This window comes from Molothrus ater, chromosome W, assembly GCF_012460135.2.
Source record: "Molothrus ater isolate BHLD 08-10-18 breed brown headed cowbird chromosome W, BPBGC_Mater_1.1, whole genome shotgun sequence".
NCBI classification, from domain to species: Eukaryota; Metazoa; Chordata; class Aves; order Passeriformes; family Icteridae; genus Molothrus; species Molothrus ater.
The window spans coordinates 8350583-8371979 of record NC_050510.2 but is presented as its reverse complement, the minus strand read 5'-3'; positions in this window follow the sequence as shown (position 1 = coordinate 8371979).

The following is a 21397-nucleotide window of genomic DNA, read 5'->3' as shown; positions in this document are numbered from 1 at the left end:
TTAATGAAGTTCATTCATATGAATCAAAGGCGTCTGCTATCTCAGCCATATATTCAAAGTTTCTCTGTGTTCATGAGAACAGTGTAGAATATGGAAATCTCCCTTGATTTCTTTCATCCTTCATTTTTTAAAACTCAATTTTATATCTTAATTCTTCCAAAACCAGCATAATATATATATTAGAGTGTATGGCTGACACAGAACAGCAATCTACTCCCTGCTGAACTGTGAAATGACCCAGATCTTCACCAGGTTACTCAGCCTTTAAAGACCACCATCTCTCCGCGGACAAAGATACCACCACTTCTTATACCACCTCTGTATATGTGGAACCAGATGTAAATCACTTTGGCTGCTGAACCAGATTTAGCTAACCCAGAGTAGCTCTCATTTACTAATTTTTTCCTGAAAAAAAAAAGGGAAAAAGAAACAGAAAGCCATGACACACTAGCAACAAAAGTCATCCAGCCTCTCTAGGGTTTGTTTCCAAGCATCAATGGTTATGGTAAAGCTGTACATTGCAAATCATGTGCATCATAACTGTAATGGTTCAGCTACACCATACAGCATCTATGAATATCTTAGAGCCATTTCACTAAACTGCTATTTTTCTAACTGAGCAGATGCCATTGCTTTTGTTCTCCTTTAATGGCATTAATCCTACAATTAAAAAATAAACAATAAATAAATAAAGACAGCAGAAACAATAAATAAATAAAGATAGCTTCCTTCCTTTTTTCCACCCATCATGCCAACAGCTCATGGGTTCTGAGCAGAACAGCAGATCTAATTTAAATGAGGTGCAATACTACCTACCAGCTTTGGCATTTACAGTGTTTTTTCAAACAGATGATAAAAGCTAGTTACATATTAAACAGCTTAATCTTTTTACATTTAATTCCCTTTAAAAGCATGCAGATCTCAAAGAAGTTGATAAAAGTTGCAGATGCACAGGCATGCAACCTCCAACCAAGAAGCCCTCCATCTCCAAATCAGTTGGGCAGGACACAAAATCTGTGGTGGGACTTTTGGGCTGGGTGTGGGCATGTTTGTACACATTGTTTCCATCAGTTTTCTGCCTTCTAGGATCTTTCTTCAAGACTGATCAGAAACTGCTGGTAGTACATCTCATGCACTGCATTTTTTAGTGACATGACAATTACCTTGTGCATTACATCTCCACATCCTGTTTATCTTGGTTTGCCCAAGAAGGCAGACGGGCATTGTGCACTCTAGACCCTGGCTGCTTAACCAAACTAACACAATCTAAAAAGTATTAAAATAAAGGAAAACAAATGTGTCAAAAACAAGCATGGTGAGAAAGGGCAGAGGAAGGGGAAGGTAATATCTGCTTTTAATCTTCAAGTTCATACAGTCTTTTCTTCACACTCTCTTCTCCTATCCTATTGATTTTGTCCAACTAGCTTTAGGTTAGTTTTTTTCATTAGGTTTGTTTATTCCAAACTGGAAACACACTGTTTGGCTATTTGCCAGAACACCAATTTGAGAGGCATAGTCAGTACAGGAGTATGCTATTAAAGAATTAAATAACCAAACAATGTTGAGGAACAGAGTCATGGAAAAAAGGGTAATGGAATCAACTGTACAAAATACAGTCAGGTACTTAGTAACAGGAACTGATGTCACAAGGTAGAAAAATCACCAACTAAAACGCTGAAAGCATCACAAATTATTCATTCACAAATTTTCTGCAAGCACACAGAAAGCAAACATAAAAAATAATGTTACAGGTCACATATTTCCAGTGAAGATAAAAACATACTGATACCACTCTACATGGCAGAAAGGACAGTGATCCATGATCAGGGATCATCTACTCATGCATCACATGTTCTGTGTTGGAAGAAATCCTGGCCCTTCAGACAGAATCTGAAGCATAACCACAATATAAATAGCAATTTAATTGCCAGTAGTAAACAAATTAGATTGTCCTAACAGCATTCTAAGCACCCAACAAGCTTAAAATGCTGCCTTGGCACAGCAGGGATCTCCAGAAGAATAAAAGGTCCTGAAGCCAATTAACTGAAATTTGAATCCCTGTCACAGAACTGAAATCAAACATAATGGAAGATTGTAAACATACATGGATGCTGGCAGTACAGTTACAGTTGGTTCTGCAATTGTTTGGCTGCAACAGCAAGGGCATTACTGATATAGCTCATGACTTTTTACGAGCTACCTTGACAATAAACACTTGAAAGCTGACCTTCAAACATAAAATCCCAAATCAGTTGATGGAGGCACAGTGTGCACCTACAAAAGGCAGGTAAGTGTTGTTGTTTTATTTCTAGAGTCTTATACTGTTGTATTGTTGTGGTTCTATTTCTAGAGTCTTATACTTTTGTATTGTTGTTTTATTTCTAGAGTTCTATACTGTTGTTATCAGATTTTTAAAGTTTATATTTCTTTGGTGTGTTCTTACGGCTGCAGATCTTCATAGCTCAGACTTTTTCTTCTGCATGTTGTTGTTTTTTTTGGGTGTGTGTTTGTGGTGGTGTGTTGTTTTTTTTTTTTTTTTTTGGGTTTTTTTTCCCCCCCCCTCAGTTCAGAGCTCCTTCAAGGCTCTCTCTGACTGGCTAACTCACCCCCTTTTATCTCAGTTATCTTCATTAGTCACAGCTGCAGCCCAATTAAGGACATCGAAGCTGCAGCCTATCAAGGACAACTGGGACCTCTCGGGGCAAAGCCTATATACAGATATTCAAGTACAATACATTTCCTCTACTATAGGTAAGTGTTGTAGTGTGTTTTTATATTTTGTAATACTTTGAAGTAGTTTTGTTTTGTATTCCAATATTTTCCCAAATGGTTTATCCCAGACTGTACTCCCCTCCCTTTATCTGTGTTATCCCTCTCCTGGGATGAGATCATCCCTAAACCCCCACCCTGGCTCTCTGTCAATCACTCAGCATCCCAGCCCCCCATCCAGAAGTTTCGGTCCAAGTTGTCGAGTGATTTGCCAGAGGCCAGGGGTCAGCCCCCCAGGCCTAGTCCCATATGCTGTCCGATATGCCTGTCCCCCAGTATCTATCCCCCAGAGATACCTATTGGTCAGTAAATGTTATCTGCTTTTGGTTTCCTCCCCCCTTTAAATGTGAACTCCGGACATCCCCCGGGGCTCTCGGCAGGAGGCCCCCTGGGGTGCAGGAGTTCCTCCGGGACTCTTAATAAACCTTGGACTAACCCCTGCTGAGAGTCGGCCCCTTCTCTTCTACCGATGTCTCTGCTGCGGCGAAGGCAACCAGCCTAAGTGCCCTCAATACCCTCGGGGCACAGAGAGTGTCTCCCTGCTGTCGGCCGTGTCGGGGCTGCCCTCCCCGGTGTCTGCCGACTCGGGACTGGCCCAGGGTTCCTGAGAGGCTCGCAGAGAGACTGAGACAGGTAAGGATGGGAAAGAAAATTAAAAAACAAAGTGTAAGAGAAAAACCTACTCCAGTGGCAAAGAATAAGAGGAGATTAATTTCCACAAGGAGAACAGGTGGTTTGTTAGTGATGCTGCCATCTTGCAGTTATTTTAGGGCCCACACATATTAAAGGAGAGCAAATGTTCTGTAGAGTTGATAGGGTCTTTAAAAACAAAACATAAGCAAATAAAACACGAGTCATAAAATTATGATCTCAGCAAGCTGCCAGCAAGAGATAAAACCCTTTATCTGTGCCTGTATGTAGATTATATATATATGCACATGAGACACTGTGGGCAAGAAAAGCACAAGGGGTAAAGTATTTTGTGTTTAATCATGCATTTATTTCTCTGCTGAATTTCCAAAATATATTTCTATACAGATACTGCATCCAGTATCAAGCAGTACTAATACATTAGGTCATTGGTTGGAGACAGGTATGACAGAAATTACCAATGACCATGGGACAAACAGCTTGGTTTATTGTTCAGCACCCCCTTTTATAGGGGGGTTCAAAATTCCCAAGCTTGGACAACAGATTGGTCAGGGGTCTCAGCACCGCCCAGCTCCCTGGCCAATGATATGTCTGCATTCAGGATCGAATAAGATTGGCTGAGGTCCCCTGGTTGAGTTCAAATCCATCCTATCATTGTTCACCCAGGGACTTGTTTATTTCTTTTCTATAATGAACTAGGCTTAGCCAAATTGGATTTCTGTTTATGGCCAGATTTATCTGTCCAGCTACAGACCAGCTGTGGTGTGACACAGTACCACTTCACAAGCTTACAAATCCATTCAAACAGATGTCAGCCTTAATAACAGACTGATACAACTGAGATGAACAAATGTGTAAAGGTTTTTCCTCTCACAAGTATAATTTCTTGGAGACATTAAAAACAAAAAAATCAACTGCTATTAACAAGCAAACAATAAGAAATGATCTGTTGTTTTTGTTTCTGAATATGGTTGCATAATCAGCACTTGGAAAAGCTTACAGGGCTTGAAATAATTTCCAATGGCATGTCAAAGTGTTTATAGCTCAGAAAAGTCCTGAGCTAATCTGATCTTGACAAATCACGCCAATCTACTCTTTTCTCCTTACCTGACACAGCAATCCAAATTTTACTTTTGCAGTCAGCCAGTCTCCAACTTCTACAGTTCTCTCTCTCTCTCTAGCAACCTGCATTCATGCAATATCAAGGCATCTCACTACCCTACACTGTATAAGAAACAGCAAGAAACATGACTGCAGGTCTGTAGTTTGTCTTCTTCCCTTTCTTTTCAGGACACTTTGGTGTCATGCTTGCCAAAAAGACTCACTGGAACAATTCTCCCCATAGTTACAGGCAGAACTTTCAATTTTGAAAATAAAGGGGGGGACAGAAAAGTTTTTCTGTGGAGAGGAAAGAGTCCAGCTTCCATAGCTCAATTGTTCAGGAAATGCCCTGTCAGAGGCAGTTAGATTTGTCACCTTTCTTGGCCGTTTTAGACATCTTGGATCAGCTACCAAAAGCCCTCATCTCATTTCTTACTGGTTTTAATTCACGCATTAATTGTTTCAAGATTCCTGAAGGCTACTACTACTCTGGAAAAAAAAAAAAGATTGGGGATGGGGGTTGTGGAAACATGAACATTTTTGTGAAGGGAAAAAAAAAAGAAGCTAATTTCTCAGGAGAAATTAATCCCAATGCATGGAATTAACATGATAACTCTACCTCCCAGCTAGCTCCACTCAAGGCTTAAGGTTAGATGCTCTCTGTCTGACACTCTGCACAGGGATGTTTCTTAGTGATTGTCCTGGTTTGAAAAGGAAGTGAGTTTTTTTTGGGATGCTGTGGTCAAACCAATAGGTGTTCAGATTTGAATATTGGCACCTGGTGATGCCACTGAGGACATAGATATGCCTCTGAGAACACAGGGGGTTAAAAGCAGAGAACTCCCAGAAGGAAGCTCTCTTGAGTTCCGTCAATGAAAAAGGTCAGACCTCCCCTGCCCAGCTGCGGGCTGGGCGGGGGAGGGGAAGCCACGCGGCCCGGTGAGGTAGGCCGGGCCTTAGACAGAGAAGGGAGGTGAAGGCCCCTGCAAGATAGAAGGGTGGAGGAACACTGAGAAGCATCGAGCAGCCACCCCCCACCTCCCAGGAGAGAGAGAGAGAGCTGGTGTCTGTGCTTGTGCCACCTTGAAATTTAATAACACAGCCAGCCAAGAAAGAGAAGGTGGAAGTGCAGTGAGAAAGTGCCCAGCAGGGCAGCATAGGAATTCTAGACAGGCAGAGCCTAAAATTTTTAACCCTTTTCTTGAATGATAAAAACCTTACAAATGCTGATCCTCCCAGAGTTGAATGAGAAGAGAGATAAAGATTAAATAAGACGAAATGGACCACAAAAGAAGTTGAGAAAAATCTTAAGTAAGAGAGATGATAGAGTAGCCTTTAGCTAGACTTTTCTTATATAGCCATAGACAGAACTATTTTTCCTGTGACACAGAGACTGCATTTAGGGGGAGGCAATGGCTTAGAGCCAAGAGAGTGCAGTGATGTTATGTGAAAGTGTGTGAACAAAGACAACAAGTGAGGAGAGTAGTAGTGCCCTCCGTCTTCAAAGAAAAAGACCTCTGTTCTCGAGATCCCTCAGCCCCAGGTGGTGAATTTGAAAAAGACTAGTGTCCCAAAAGTAAGAGACTGTACCTTTTTTTTATAACTAAGCAAAACATCCTTAAAAAGAGAACCCTGGAAGCAGTTCTAATCCATGCACAGTAGTGAGAGCACTGTACATGGAAAAAAAATGTCACAATAGCAAATGATCTCCAGGCAGTACCATGTGTGACATAGAAACACAAGAAGTTTCAACTGTGTTTCCAGAAGAAGCCTATAGTACAAAAAAAGACTCATCTCTCCTTGATGAACTGAAAATTGATTATCTAAAAAGTAGTGATAGACTGAGAATTGATGATCTGAAGAGTAGATGTATTAAAAATTCAGTGGGGGGAGGAAGAATGTTTTTAGAAAGTTTTCAGTCTAAAAGTTCTGTGTGTGTTTCTTTTTACATATAGTTGTAAATTAATAAAGTTTTTTTTTTCTTTATTTCTGAGTTAAAGCCTGCTTTGCTCTATTTCTGATCACATCTCACAGTAAACACCAAAAAGAGTATATTTTCATAAGAGCACTAGCATTGCGCCAGTGTCAAACCATGACAGTGATATAGCTTGGTCCCAAATCCCAGTCTTCCAGGAAAAAGCCAGAACTAGGACAGAGAGGCTAATACTTTATCACTTGCAAGACTAAATTCAGAATTAACTTTTGCAATCTATCAAATAAGACTCTCTATCTGTTTAAGCTTTACTTTAATTCAACCAGTCCAAAACACAAGCCAGTAATGAGCAACAATCAGCAATTCTTCATTTGGCACAAGGAAGCAGTGGTATTGACTGTGCAAGCCACAGCAAACCAGAGGAAGCAGAGGCTAATAGAAGCAGGCATTATTGGAAGTCCTTGTACAGTATTTGCCCAAGTAGTAGACTTGAAATGGTCGCCAGCTTCTCCATCTTCTCCATCTTCTGTACCTTTTTTTGGTTGTGGCCTAGTGTACCTCCTGGAGGTGGTTTAACCCTGGAACAAGGTCCATTTTACAATTACCAGATGAAGATAAGGTATTTGAAAATGACACACTAGTAACCTTGTTTGTTCGTAGATTTAACATCAGTGGCTTGCCTTTTTCTTTTGAATGTGTGCTGCACGTGCCATTGCACAGGGAGCCGCAACTACTCTTAGCTGAGAGAACATTTTCTTTTTTATATTGCACCTGGGAAAAGAAAATAATTCAGATACAGAGGCAGTGGAACTAATGTTCATATTTGTTGGCCATCTGTTGTAAAAGAAATAGGTACATGCTAGATAAGACTCTTTTCTCTAACACCATGAAAATAACAACTCAACATTGCCTTGTGGCAGCCAGGAGAAAGAAAAAGAAGGAAGACTACAACAAGAGCACACAAGTGAGTGGAGACAACATACAGAGATACTAATGAGAGCTAGCATTATGTTGCAGGCAGCAGTCAGCCAGCAACTGGCACCAGTGCAAATACCAGGGAGGATAGAATGACTTGGGCTAGTGCAGCAAAAAAAATTTAAGCTGAGTTTCTCCAAGAGCTTTCTGACAAAGAAACATTGTGGCGTGAACAACAGAAAAGAAAGAAACTATGTTTATTAGCATATTAAAACTGGATTAGAAGAAAATGTCAAATAAAAACGGCAAAAAAAACCCAAAAAACCCAACCAAAAAAAAACCCCAAAACCACTGAACTTTAGATTCCGGGCTTAGATTTTTACAATTCCAAACCTAAAAAAAACAGGTTTATTTTCAGAGAGAATATATCTTTTTAAACAAAGGATGTTTCCCTTACAAAATAATTGTTAGCACCACATAAAAGCTTAGTTCTTAATTTCACCAGGTGATAACTCTCAAACCAATTTTATTCAACTGTTAATTGCAAAGTCATTGGAGCAGAAATTATAATTTTTTACATGCTTGTATAAAACAGTAGCACAAGGAAGGTGTACTGGACTCATCTCTCAACATTATTTCACGAAAACAGAGAGACAATAGCAATCACAGCAAGACCTTGCATAGGACTATGGTCTGTATGGAGACACATTAAGATGGCAGGCCAGAAAGGACAGATGTACACAGCTTGTATGTAGTATCATGCAGAATTCTGACACAAGGAGAAGAAGAAAACCAGATCCCTTTAGCAAAAGGCCTATACAGTCAGTGGAAGAAGGCAGAGATCCCAGATCAGCATGGCAGGGAACCCCTCTCCCTCTCAGCTGGTGTGGGTGGGGAACCACCACATCTGCTGCTCCATCATATCCCAGCCCAGCTATATGTTCACATCCAAGACACACACAAGGACAGGAAAGCAGGTGTATTGGTTTGACAGGAAATGTGTTTTTTGGGATGCTGTGTTTTTGGCCAATGGATATTCAGACTTTAATATTGGCATTTAACCTGGCCATTGAGACATGGACACGCCTCTGAGAACACGGGGTTAAAAGCAGAGCTCTCCCCTGGGAGGGTTCTCTTGGGTTTCCGGCGGGAAAGAGTTCGGGTCTCTCCCCCGGCCCAGCTGCTGGCTGGGCAGGGGGAGGGGAAAGCCATGTGGCCGAGAGAGGTAGGCCTGAGCCCGGGGGTGGAAGGGTGGAAGAGAGAGAGAGAGAGAGACACCGGGAGCCACCGGGCAGCCCCCCCTGAGAGACACAGAGAGAGAGAGAGAAAGAGAGCTGCTGCCTGGGACTGTAACCTTGAGACTTGATAAACATGGGCCTGCGCCGGCAGCACGGCTGGGACGGAGAAGAGGGGGGAGTTCAGCCGGCCGCTTGTGGGAGCTTTTAACCCCTTTTTGGAGAATGAGAACTTTACAGAACATTGACCTTTCCTAGAAGATAGAGTGGAAGATGAGGAAGGAAATGGGCCAGTGTGAGAGAGGTCTGGGCGAGTGAGGGATAGTAGAAGAATAGAGAAGAATCCTAGTGGGAAGAGATGATGGAGTAGCTTTTGCTGGACTCTTTTTGTATAGCCATGGACAGAACCATGTTCCTTGTGATACAGAGACTGCATTCTAGGGGGAGGCAATGGCCTCAGAACCAAGAGGGTTCAGTGTTGATGCCCCTCGGCCCCAGGGGGTGAAAATATGGGGGGGGACAGGTGTCCCAAAGGAGAGATGGACAGACCCATGTTCCTTGTGATACAGAGACTGCTCAGTGTTGATGCCCCTCGGCCCCAGGGGGTGAAAAAATATGGGGGGGACAGGTGTCCCAAAGGAGAGATTGTGGGGACAGGTGTCCCAAAGGAGAGACTGTGCCTTTTTTGGATCGGGACAGAGCATCCTTAAAAGACAACCCTAGAAGCAGTTCTGGTCCGTGTTCAGTGGTGAGAGCACTGGACATGAAAAGGAAGAAGTCACAACGGCAGATGTACTCCGGTCGGTGCCACGAGTGACACAGAAACACACGAGGCTTCGACTGTGTTTCCAGGGGAAGCCCATGGTACAAGAAGGACTCCTCTCCTCTTGATGAACTGAGGATTGATTGTCTAAAAGGTGGTGCTGGACCGAGAGTTGGTGATTTGAGGAACCAAATGTATTGTGTTGGAAATTTGGTGGGGGGAGGAGGAAATGCACTTGTGAAGTTTTCATTTTCCCTGTGTGTGTGTGTTCCTTTTTATCTGTAGTTGTAGAGTAGTTAATAAAGTTCTGGTTCTTTTTCCCTAAGTAGGAGCCTGCTTTGCTTATTCCTGGTCACATCTCACAGCAGAAACCAGGGAGAAGGTATCTTCATGGGGGCACTGGCATTGTGCCAGTGTCAAACCATGACAGCAGGTATGATACATTTTTAATGAATGAGACAGTACATGGTTTGAATTTTTAATTTCTTCCAGATGGAAGCAAAAATTGGATTCAGGAACTGTCTTGGTTCGAAAAGACAGATGTCTGCTAAGGAAAGCAGTAGCCTCCCTTGAAATGGAAAATGTAAACCCTCTCTCTCCAAATTATTGTAATTTTGAACTTAAGGGGCTCTCAGGCAAAAATATGGTGTCAGGACCCAGGACATCCCTCTGGCTGTCCTGAGCAGTCAAGACCCCTGCCAGGGGTCTCAGAGACCCTGGCACAGAGCCCAAAAGGCCTGTGGTTTTGATTATGACCTGTGGAGCAAGTTACCAACCTTAGATGAAGATCTGCAAGCCATGACAAATTAAGTAGAATGATAGTGAATTTATCACGAGGTGAAAAAGTAGATTTGGGGCTTTTTTAGAATGGAGGTTCAGGGGGCAAGATGGAGGGATCTAGGCGTGTCCTGCCTTTCTCCTTCTTCTTGGCCTCCATCTTCTGCTGTGATGTTGGCACTTTTAGATTGGTTTAGAGTAGAAGCTCACTGTCTAACATAGGTGATAGGTATTGGAAAGTAATTGTAAACATTGTATACGTAGTTTTTAGTATAAAGACATAACACCACCCCGGGGGCAGAGAGAATGCCTTGGACTGTCTTGCTGAGCTGACCTCGGCAGGACAGGAGAAAGAATTTTATAGATAATATACAATTAACAACCTTGAGACTGAGAAATGAAGAGCCCTGACTCCTTCTTCAAGCGCTGGGCTGGGAAAAGAGACTTTCTAACATTTCTCAGGGTCACTCTGACAAGCTAGAGACCCCAACAATATGGGAGTAGGAATAACAGTTCTTTATTAGGAAAAAATAAAAATGCAGTAATACAAAAGAACACTGACAGAGTCAGAATACAACCTGACACTCTGTTGGTAGCAGTCTGATTAAATGGTGGCTGCAGTCCTCCTGGAGTGACAAATACAGTTCTGTTGAAGCAATGATCCTGTAGAAGGGTGTCGTTTACTTCTGAAGGTATGGTGGTGGTATAGATGGGCCTGGTCTTCCTCTGGGAATCCAGTGAAGAACACAGCTGCTCATCAGGGAATTCAGTGGGAAAAGGATACCCTGGTGTCCCAAAAGCTCAGGTTATATCCAGGTGGGAATGCTTGGCTCCTCCCCCTGGGCAAGGCATCTCACAATGGGATGATGTAATTTTATCAGTCATGCAGTGAAACTCAATGACCCATTAACAGAAGATATTTCCCGGAGGGAGGATTGGTTGTGGAAGAGATAAAGAAAAACTGCCCCACCTGGTTTTAACAGGTGGCCCAATTAACAGAAGATAACTGCCCCACCTCTAATAGATGGCAATAGAATACACACCCCCAGCTACATCTTGCAACCTAAGACAGGAACAAAACTTCATTATCTTAAATATAGCCTGAATACTTTAGAATACCTTTCTATAATCAAATTTACACATAATTAGCTTTTAAGATGGCAGACTGTTACAAGTTACAATTTGATGATTTTCTTCCAAGCATTAAAAATATGCAAACTTTTAATATTTGTCATCATTGCTTATACCTGAGTTTCTCTTCTACCCCATTATAAAGCATACAGGGAAGCAGGTCTGACATTCATCAGGATTCCTTTCTCTCATGGTTTGTTTATTTATTTGTTTAGACTTAGCAATTTGAAAAAGTTCCACTTAAAGGACACGCGTTTAGTTGTTTGGTGGTAAATAACAAATTTACCGTGTGGAAACAGGAGAAATGGAAGCCTTGCCAGCACTACAAATATTGCCTTTTAGATGGTAATTCCTACCTGAACCAGAAAGCAGTGGACTAAGCACAGATGGTCTGGCAGAACTCAGGGCAGCTGAAAATCAAGATAAGATAAGGAAAATTAATTTTGGGCCACAAAACAACCAGCCTTCAGGAATGGAAAATTCAGTCTTAACTGTTTTTAATTCTGGTTGCTCATTTGCCACTGTTACATGGTTGCAGATCCATTGCTCATGCTCGTGAGGCTAAAAATGGTCTGTGATTAGTGTCACAGCAAACCTTTGCTCACATCCCATAAGTCTGGTGTTAGAGTGGCTTCAATCTGTCATGAACAAATACCTTAAAGAATTAAAAAGTAGGACAAACACCACACCTTATCTTAAATAAATTTAAAATACTTCATTGCATTTAGTGAGCATTTAGAAGCAAACAAAATTGTGGCCCAGATTTCTCCTAACTTGATCAGTTAAGTCTCTAATTAATGAGACAGAGAAAAAAAAAAAGACTTTTCAGTGGTGATTCAAACTTTACTTTCTTCTCTCCTCTGAAGTGCCACACCAGCACCTAAAATTATTCTCTTCATGGATGTATCTCAGGTCCATAAAGCAAGTGGGAGAATCAGGCTTCATTTTCCACTCAGTCCTTCTGTTTAGAGCTAAGAGGTATGATCCAGTTAATTTATAACCAGCATATGTTGCAGTGTGTTAAGTTATTAGGTTGGTTTGTTCCAATCCCCTGCTGTCTGAAAATGGTTCTGCCCCAGTTCTCCCTTCCCGCCTTTGGAGCTGTCTGTCTTCCTGGCTCCACCTCAGCCAACAATGTATCCCCTAAACTCCGCCCTGGTTTCCCTGGAAACTCTTGTATCTTTTCTTCTGACCCCTCCCCAGTACCCCGCCAATCACTCTCACTCCCCACCCTTACTGCTAGAATGTTCCAGCAGGGGAGTTTGATGGTTGGCTGAGGAACCGGGGCCCCTCCCCAGAATGTTTCCCGTTGGTGTTGCCCACGTGTCAATCCCTTGGACCCCACTCCCCACTACACCCCCCATTGGCCCAATGCCTGGCACCTCCCTACCCCTTAAAACTTGCTGTCACCCCCTCCCCCCTGTCTTCTCCTGTCGGTCCCTCCGGGATTCATTAAAGCCTGGATTAAGCCACAGTTGGAGTCCGCCGTCTTCTTTCCGCTGGTTGCAGCCTTTACTAGACTCCGTCCTGCACAAGGTGTGCCTACAGCCGCAAGCTGGGCACTGCCTTAGGCGCTATCCCGAAGCCAGCTCTCAGGAGAAGTGCCCCCCCGTGCTGCTAGCAGTGCTGGGAGCTAGCCGGACGCTGACAATTGAGTCGCACTGCTGCAAGCATAAAACCTGACTGGTTACTCAGTCCTGAGCTCTCCTTCCTCTGCTCTTCTAATTGTTTCTTATTACAGCTGAGTTTTCAGGTCCTGTCCAACCCTGGCTGCTGTAGGTGTCTCAGATAGTGAAGTCCTGCTAAGCACAACCTGTTCAGGTGCCCCAGACAGGCTCCCAGCTGCAGGCAAACTTAACAAGCAGCTCAGCTCTTTAAGTGAGATCAGCTCTTTGGTGAATTCAGCTCTTTAGCAATTTCAGCTGTTTGCTTGCTAAATGCCTTGGCAGACGCAGCGATGAGAGAGGAGAACAGCTGTGTGAGTTTCCACAGATGTGTCTTTATTGGCAGCCTCGGCAAAGGGTGACAGTGACAGCTCTTCTGCTGAGCTGGGCAAAGGCAGGTGTTTATATAGGGTATGTGGGTTTTGGGAAACAGTCCAATAGTAAGGGTCAAAGTGGATATGACCTATGGTCTTACAGAGAGATAACAAAGATCCAAGGCGGAAGAGGGGTCTCTTGGTCCAGTCATCATGACTAGGCATTTCTTAGGCAACTGATCGCTGGGGAGGCCTTGCAGGCCCTGTGCCTGCTACAACTCCACTTCCTGTATTTAGAAAAAAGGAGTTCCCTATATGTTGTGTTGTGTCTGTATAAGTTGGACTGTTCTGTTCCCCCTATCATGTAATGGTTCTGCCCTGGTTCTCCCTTCCCTCCTTTATGCTGCCAGTTATCCCAACTCCTCCCCAGTTGCCTTGGAGATTAATGTACCCTTTCTCAAATCCCTCCCCGGTGTCCTGTCCGTCACTCGGCGCTCCCACCCTTCTCTCTAGAACTCTCTAGAAACTTCCAGCTAGAGCGTCGAGTGATTGGCTCAGGGGCTGGGGCCCCACCCTCAAGTTATCCCCATTGGGGTTTTCCCTAAGTCAATCTTTTGTATCCCACTCCCCTCTGAAACCCTATTCGTCCAAGGGCTGACTCCTCCCCTGTGTCCCTCCCTCCTTATAAGCTGCTGCAACCCCTCCCTCGTTCTCTTTGGTTGTTGGTTTCCCCTGGGACCCAAAAAACCTGGATTCACCACAGCTGGAGAGCACTCTCTTCTTATTTCTGCTGACTGTAGCCATAAGCCAAGCCACATCCTACCACAAGGTCGCGCTGCTGTCATAGCACAGAGCGTTTGCCTTAGGTGCTGTCCCGAACCACGGAGATTGGGATAGTGCCCCTGGTACTGCTAGCGGTGCTGGAAAGCTAGCCAGGACGTCCGAGAAAGACAATTTTTCTCCAGCTGGACCGCTTCACCTATAGTTCTTTTAAAAGCAATGAAAAAGGCACAAGAACATAGCTAATACAATGACAATTACAAGGAAAATCCACAAAATTCCCTTTACCAAAGATGCAACCCATCCTGTTAATCCCCATTGGCCAAAAAGTCATTGACCCAGTCTCGGTTATTTTCTACTTTTAGGTCCTTCACAAGTTCCTTCATTTTCTGGATGTTTGTGTGCATGGATTCCGAGTGTGAAGAGAAATTGAAGCAGCACATTGTGACAGTGGTCACAGCAGTTTTCAGGATGAGGGAAGAGACGTAGATCTGACTCCATATTTCAGAAGGCTTGATTTATTATTTTATGATATATATATTATATTATAACTATAGTAAAAAGAATAGAAGGAAAAGTCTCATCTCAGAAGGCTAGCTAAGCTAAGAATAGAATGGAATGAAAACAGAGGTCTGTGGCTCGGACAGAGAGAGAGAGCCAGCTCTGCCGTGAGTGGTCACTAATTCCAAACATCCACACGAGACCAATTACGGATCCACCTGTTGCATTCCACAGCAGCAGATAACTATTGTTTACATTTTGTTCCTGGAGCCTCTCAGCTTCTCAGGAAGAAAAAATCCTAAGAAAGGATTTTCATAAAAAGATGTCTGCGACAGCACATCCCTTTGAAGTCTTGGCAGCCATGTCCGTGGGCAAGCAGTAGGAAGTCAATTGCTGCTTGATTTTGAAGTGATGCATGTCTTGTGGTTTCCTCATCCTTTAAGAGATCACTCAGGGCAGCAGATGTAGCGTTGGCTTGCTTACTAAGCAAGCACCCTAGGTGATTTATCTCACCAAGGGCTTTAGCTGAAGCTACCCATGGTAGGAAGAGGGAGATAGCAACCCTTTTTGGTTTATTCCAATTGTATAATTGGGGATCACAATTTTCATCAAATTCCGTGTAGGATCTTTTGTGGTGTTTTAATTTGCTTTCTTTTTTCCAATTATGTAACAAGGTGATATTTGGCATGAGGGTAGAAAGTTTGCCAAGGCTACAGGAACCTCCCTGGAGATGCGAGGGGATCCCAGCCCATACCTGGTCACCATTGATGAGAAACGTTCCCTTGGGTAATACTTTGGGGTGGAGAGAGGATACACAGATCATGTGAGCAGTGTAATTACACCAATCTGGATAGTTAGAGGCTTTGTTAATGGGTGATATGTCTTTTCAGTATGTGTTTTTTGTCTGGTCAATTTCTGGCCAATTATTCTTCGGACATCTGAAGTAAAATTTCACACAGTGTGTTGCTTTGGAGGATCCCAGCAGGTCCAAATCTTGGGGTTCCTCTAGAGCATTGGGCAGCATTTTTGTCCACTAGTCCCAAGTATCTACCAGGTTGGTTCTCTTACCTGTGGTGCGGAGGAGCTCTGAATTATAGACACCCCAGTTATCTGCTGCAAAGGGAATCCCTACCAGAAATGTGGAAAGTGGGTTATCAATGCTTCCCATGGACAAGCACATGTTGTCCTGTTTTGTTGTCCTGTTTTAATGTCCTTGCTAAGGTTACCCAAACATTATGGCTAGGCTGTGGGCTAATCCAGCCTAAGGCACACGGTACCGCGAGGAGCATCCAGGCCGCAGTGAGGACAGCACCAATGGAGATATTTTTCATCTTTGGACAGGGATGGGGTATCTGATAGGGAATATAAGCAAAATTTGTTATCTTTATGGTGGGAGGGGAGGGTTAGGGTTTTCCCCCTTGTTGCTTTCCTCCTTTCCTTCCCCCTCCCCCCCCCCCTTTTTTTTTTCTCTAAAAGCTAAGGATGAGGGAGTGGGTATAAGATTAGGGGTTATTGGTAAGAGTTTAGAAAGGGGAATAATAGGGTTTTTTAGGGTAAAAAGGGCTAATAACATGTAATTCAGAGAACAATTTGTGTTCAGGCTGTGTCTGGCTTATGGCTTGACTGATGCAGCAGAATGTTGTTAGCTTTCTGTTTTGCTTGCTGTCGCATGATGGGACGGTCTTCTGTATGTGGACATTCGGCGACACCTTTGTCTCCAGGCAGAACTGGTCTGGTTTTGAGGAGGTCTTGTATTTGACTCGGGAATTCTTGTCAGTGTTTGTGGGAGTAGTGTTTGCAGTGCCTAGGTATGGTTTTATGTTTTTTCCTGGGTGCCATCTTGGGCCAGATGGTAGTAGAACATACGCATACCCTCTACCCCAAGTAATCAACTGGAAAGGCCCAGAAATTTGGTGTGTTTCTGGGTCTTTCACTAGCACCGGTGGTTTCTCAGTGAGCTTTGCTTGGGTGGTATTTGCAAAGTGGCGAAGTATTGGGGAGTCAGGCTCCGATGTCGTACAAATTATGAAGTTGATGACGTAGAGAGCCTTGCAGAGTCTTTCAACAGGAGATATGATTTTTGTTTCTCTTCGCTGCTGATTGAGGACTCTTTTGAGGATTTGATGTGTCCTCTCTACAGTGGATTGTCCTGTGGGATTTGCAGGTATGCCTTTCTGGTGTTCTATTCCCCACTCACTGAAGAACTCTTTTAACCTACGAGCGGAATAGGTAGGTCCATTATCTGTTTTGATCTTTTTTGGTACTCCCAGGGTAGCAAAGGCGAGGAGGAAATGCTTAATGGTGTGCTGTGTAGTCTCTCCTGGATGAGCTGATGCAAATATTGATCCAGAAAATGTATCAACTGATACCTGCACATATTTAGACCTTCTAAAAGGTGGGAAGTGATTTACGTTTGTCTGCCACCGCTGGCAGCTGTTCAGGCCTCGGGGATTGACTCTGGTACCCATAGATGGTATCTAGTAACTTTGGCAGTTTGGGCATGTGGCAACAATAGCTTTTGCTTGATCTTTCGAGAGTTTGAACATTCCCATAAGGGCAGGCACATTTTGATGATAAAATGCATGTGAGAACTTTGCCTGGGCAAAGATGTCAGGGACGTTAGCAGTTTCTATTGCTATGGACAATGCGTCTGCTTTCCTGTTCCCTTCTGCAATGATACCTGGGAGGTCAGTGTGTGACCACACATGCATTATATGGTAAGGTTGCTTTCTGTGGGAGATTAGGTGTATTAATTTAGAGAGCAGTTGGTACAACTTTGGATTGGAAAACTCTTTGAGAAGAGCATGTTTTGCTCTCATAGCTATACGAGCAACATAGGCTGAATCTGTGACCAGATTAAAGGGTTCGTCTTTGAATTTCTCAAAGGCTCTGATGTCACCATGATATTTTCTGAAAAATCCCTTCGCCAGGATTTCTTCTCCTGGGAAGATGAGAAGCCTCAGCTTCTCCATGTTGTGCTCCTCTGGAATGTGATTTGGAGAATTGTTTACCCAGCATGTGATTGTTTTTAATTAATGACCAATCACAGCCAGCTGTGTCAGACTCTCTGTCATGCGTTTTTATTATTCATTCTTGTCTAGCCTTCTGATGTATCCTTTCTCTTTCTTTAGTACAGTTTTAGTTAATAATTTCTTATAATATAATATAATATAATATAATATAATATAATATAATATAATATAATATAATATATCAGCCTTCTGAGAACTTGGAGTCAATTCTCATCTCTCACCTCCTCCTGGGGACCCTCACAACACCACAACACTGACAACAGCTGCTAACTCTGCAATTTGTGGAGATCCCTCCACTATCTGGACATCAGATTCCCATTCTTGGGTCTTAGGGTCCTTCCAGGTCATTACAGACTTCTGGGATGACCCTGAGCTGTCTGTAAAAATGGTTAGAGCTTTGAGAGGTGTTTTACTTTGGACTCATTTTGGGGTCAGATTAAAGGCTGCATGAAAAAGTTTATGTTTTGGGATATGGATGGAAATTTGGCCTGTATAGCTATCAAGGGAGAACTGGAGATTTTCATTGGTCTGGAGCAAATGCTCCAGGTCCCCAGAGGTCAGTGGCAAGTATATGCATGTGAACTCACACCCTGCAAGAGAGCGGAGGTGAGTTCTGTCCTTTTTAATTAGATGTGCCATGATTTCTTGGAAGGTGCTAATTGTCTTTGAAGGTTGGTTGTTTGTAAAGACCCATTCAAGTATCAATAAAGGGTCTCAAAGTTGAGAATCCCACTGTAAAATTGGTCCATAGAACCAGGGTGCTTTTCCCAGAATGACGAACTGGAAAGGTAGGCTGGGCTTGAAGCGATAGGCTTGGCATGAAGACAGGGCTTCTTGGACCTTGCTGATGGCATCTCAGGCTTCTGTTGTGAGAGTGCGTGGAGAGTCTAGGTCTCTGTTGCCACGGAGAAGGTCGAACAGGGGAGTGAGGTCCTCTGTTGTAATTCCCAGCAGGGGACGTACCCAGTTAAAGGATCCACACAGACTATGTAAGTCTCTTAGGGTTTCTGGGTCGTCTCGGATGGCGAGCTGCTGGAGTACAATGGTCCTTTCATGGATCTAGAATCTGAGATAAGTCCATGGGTTGGTGTACTGTATTTTGTCCTCATAGATCTTGAATCCAGCTTTTTCTATGGTTTTGATGGTCTTTTAAACTGCTTTGTCCAAGTAAGCTTTTTCTGATGCACAGACCATTATATCATCCATATAGTAGTAGATGATTGCATCTGGGAATAGGTTCCGAACAGGAGACAGAATGTGAGCAATGTACAACTGGCAAATGTGAGCAATGTACAACTGGCATATAGTGGACTAGTTTTTAGGCCTTGAGGAAGATAACACCAATGATATCTTTTGAGTGGAGCCTCTCTGTTAAGAGAGACAACGGAGAAAGCAAAACATGGAGCATCCTGGGGGTGCAGCAGATGCTGAAAAAACAGTCTTTAATATCTATGATGGCAAGTGTCCAGTCTCTAGGCAGCATCGATGAAGACAGGCCAGGCTGGAGGGGGTCCATGTCCTCGATGACCTCATTGATTTTGCGAAGGTCATGGAGGAGCCTCTGTCGCCCTGTTCTTCTAAAGTTCTTCTAAGCCTTCTGATGTTTACATTTTTGTAATGGAGTTTCTCATGCACTTTTCATGTAAATAATGATTGTTTTGCATTCCTTTCTGGGGGAGGAGAGAATTGATGGACTGTTGGTTTGACCATTGTGGTTGGAGAGGTGGCACTTTCATCCTCCAATCCATGGTCACTTTTGGAATTCTATAAATATTGAGGTCCATAAATAAATGCGACTTTTTTGCCTTGGACATCTCAGCTTGGGAGTGTCGATCATTTCATGTCGTATTGTGACATCTGGTGACCACCGTGTGTAAGGCAGCCGTGGGTGAGGTCTTATAGTTTTTACCCCCCCCCCCCCCCGCTTTGGCGCAGTGACTGTGAGCCATTTGGCACTTTGCCTGCAGCTCTTGTGATAATGGCAACCCCTGTGGTTTCTATGGAGGACTCCCTGGTCTTGGAGATCTGGAAGGATCTCATGGAGAGGAAATGAGCTTCCGTTTCCCGGAGTGGTTTTGAAAGATTATTCCTGTGGGCCAGAGAGCAAGGATTTTTTCCAGACCTTGAGGAGGTGTTTTCCAGGGAGGTGTGGTCTCTCTTGGGAGAAGACCTCATGGAGGCTCTGTCTGCTGATTATAGTGTAGACGTGGTACAATTGTTGATACAATGACAAAGGTTTGACAGATTTTTGCAGGGATTTGAATCCTTCAGCTCTCAGGCTTCTGCGGATGCACAGAGTTCCCAGGGAGACCCATCTGTCTTGGACATGGACAGGGAGGTTGAGGAGGACGCTGGAGTGCTTTTGGAAGCTGATGTGTCCAGGGCCGAGGTGAAATTCAAGTTTCTGCACGAGGCAGACCCCTTCCCCCATGATGTTGCGCTGGGAGAAGTTTACGTCTCGGATTGTGACTGTTGTTCCCCCAGGGTGGATTGGGCTCCCAGCCAGCTGGTTCTGCGCAGCCAGTGAACGGGCAGAGCCCTGCAGTCTTCTGGAGGTCCCGTGGAGTCGGCTATGCCGGCCCCGCTCCTCCCTGTGCCGCGGAGGCAGTGGTGCGGGGGGGAATCGCCCTCCCTTTGTGCCTTCCCGGCACTTGGGGGCTGCAGGGAGCCCCTGGCTCAGCCTCCGCCTCTGCTTGAGCCTGATTTGGTGACAACACTGAGTCCGAATTGTGGCGTTTCCATGACATACCTCCTGGCCGCTTTGCTGGTCTTGACCCCGGGGGGGAGGGGGGCGGCACCAACTGCCTCTGCCTCTGCACAGCCTGCTGGGCATGCACAGGCAGTGGAAACCACAGGAGGTGGGGCGTTGATCAATTTTCTGTCAGGCCCCGCCCCACTTGGTGGGCAGCCTGCCCCGCTCTTCTCGACGGGCGCGGTGCCTGCTGTGGGGTTCCGCATCACGGGCGAGATCCTCCTGGGGGCGGTTCCGGATGCCCCCTTCCCTGCGCCGCCTCTGCTGGATGCGGCGGGTGATGGTGCTCGTAGGGCAAGGGCAGGCCCGGGCTCAAGCGGCCCTGTGCGGCTTTCCGCCCGGCCCGAGGTTCCCTCCCCACTCACACTGCCCGTGCCAGCCCCTGTGGCCAGGGTGTGGGGCGGTGACATGGCTCCGTGAGCCGCGTCTTTGCGCCCCGCTCCCCCCCCGCGCCGAGGGAGGGTGGCCCCGCAATGGTCCCGCTCCGATCTCCACCAGGCTCGCGAGCCCTGCCGGGACCTGTGCCTGCTGCGGGATCCTCTGCCTGTGCTGCAGCGGCCAGCACTGCTGGGCTGCTGATGGGCATGGGCTCTGCCGGGGCTGGAGTGGCCCCCACAGCGGCTGGTCTGGCTCTGCCGCCCCTGCCTCCCGCAGATACTGGGGCTGCGGCACGTGAGGATGCTGCGGTGTTCACCTTTGTCACAAATTCTGATGAGGACGGTGGGAGACCAGTGGTCTCCTGAGGCCGTGGACCTTGGGCTGGTGGGTCTTCCTCAACGGCCTTGTGGACACTCTCCCCTACTGCAGGTGGCGAAATTCACACAAATCTCTTTGCGGCCCAAAACTAGTCAGGAACCAGTGCAAGGACCCACCGTCTTCCCTGACGGTTTGGGGAAAACAGGGAAGGCCATTGTTACTTAGAGGGATGGATCTGAGTGGCAGGTCCTGGAAGGTCATGAGGATGGGTCAGCCCAATTGGTTGAACTGAGGGCTGCTGTCATGGCATTTGAGAAATTTTCCCAGGAACCTTTCAATTTGGTCATAGATTCTGCCTATGTGGCCGACATCGCACAGGGGTT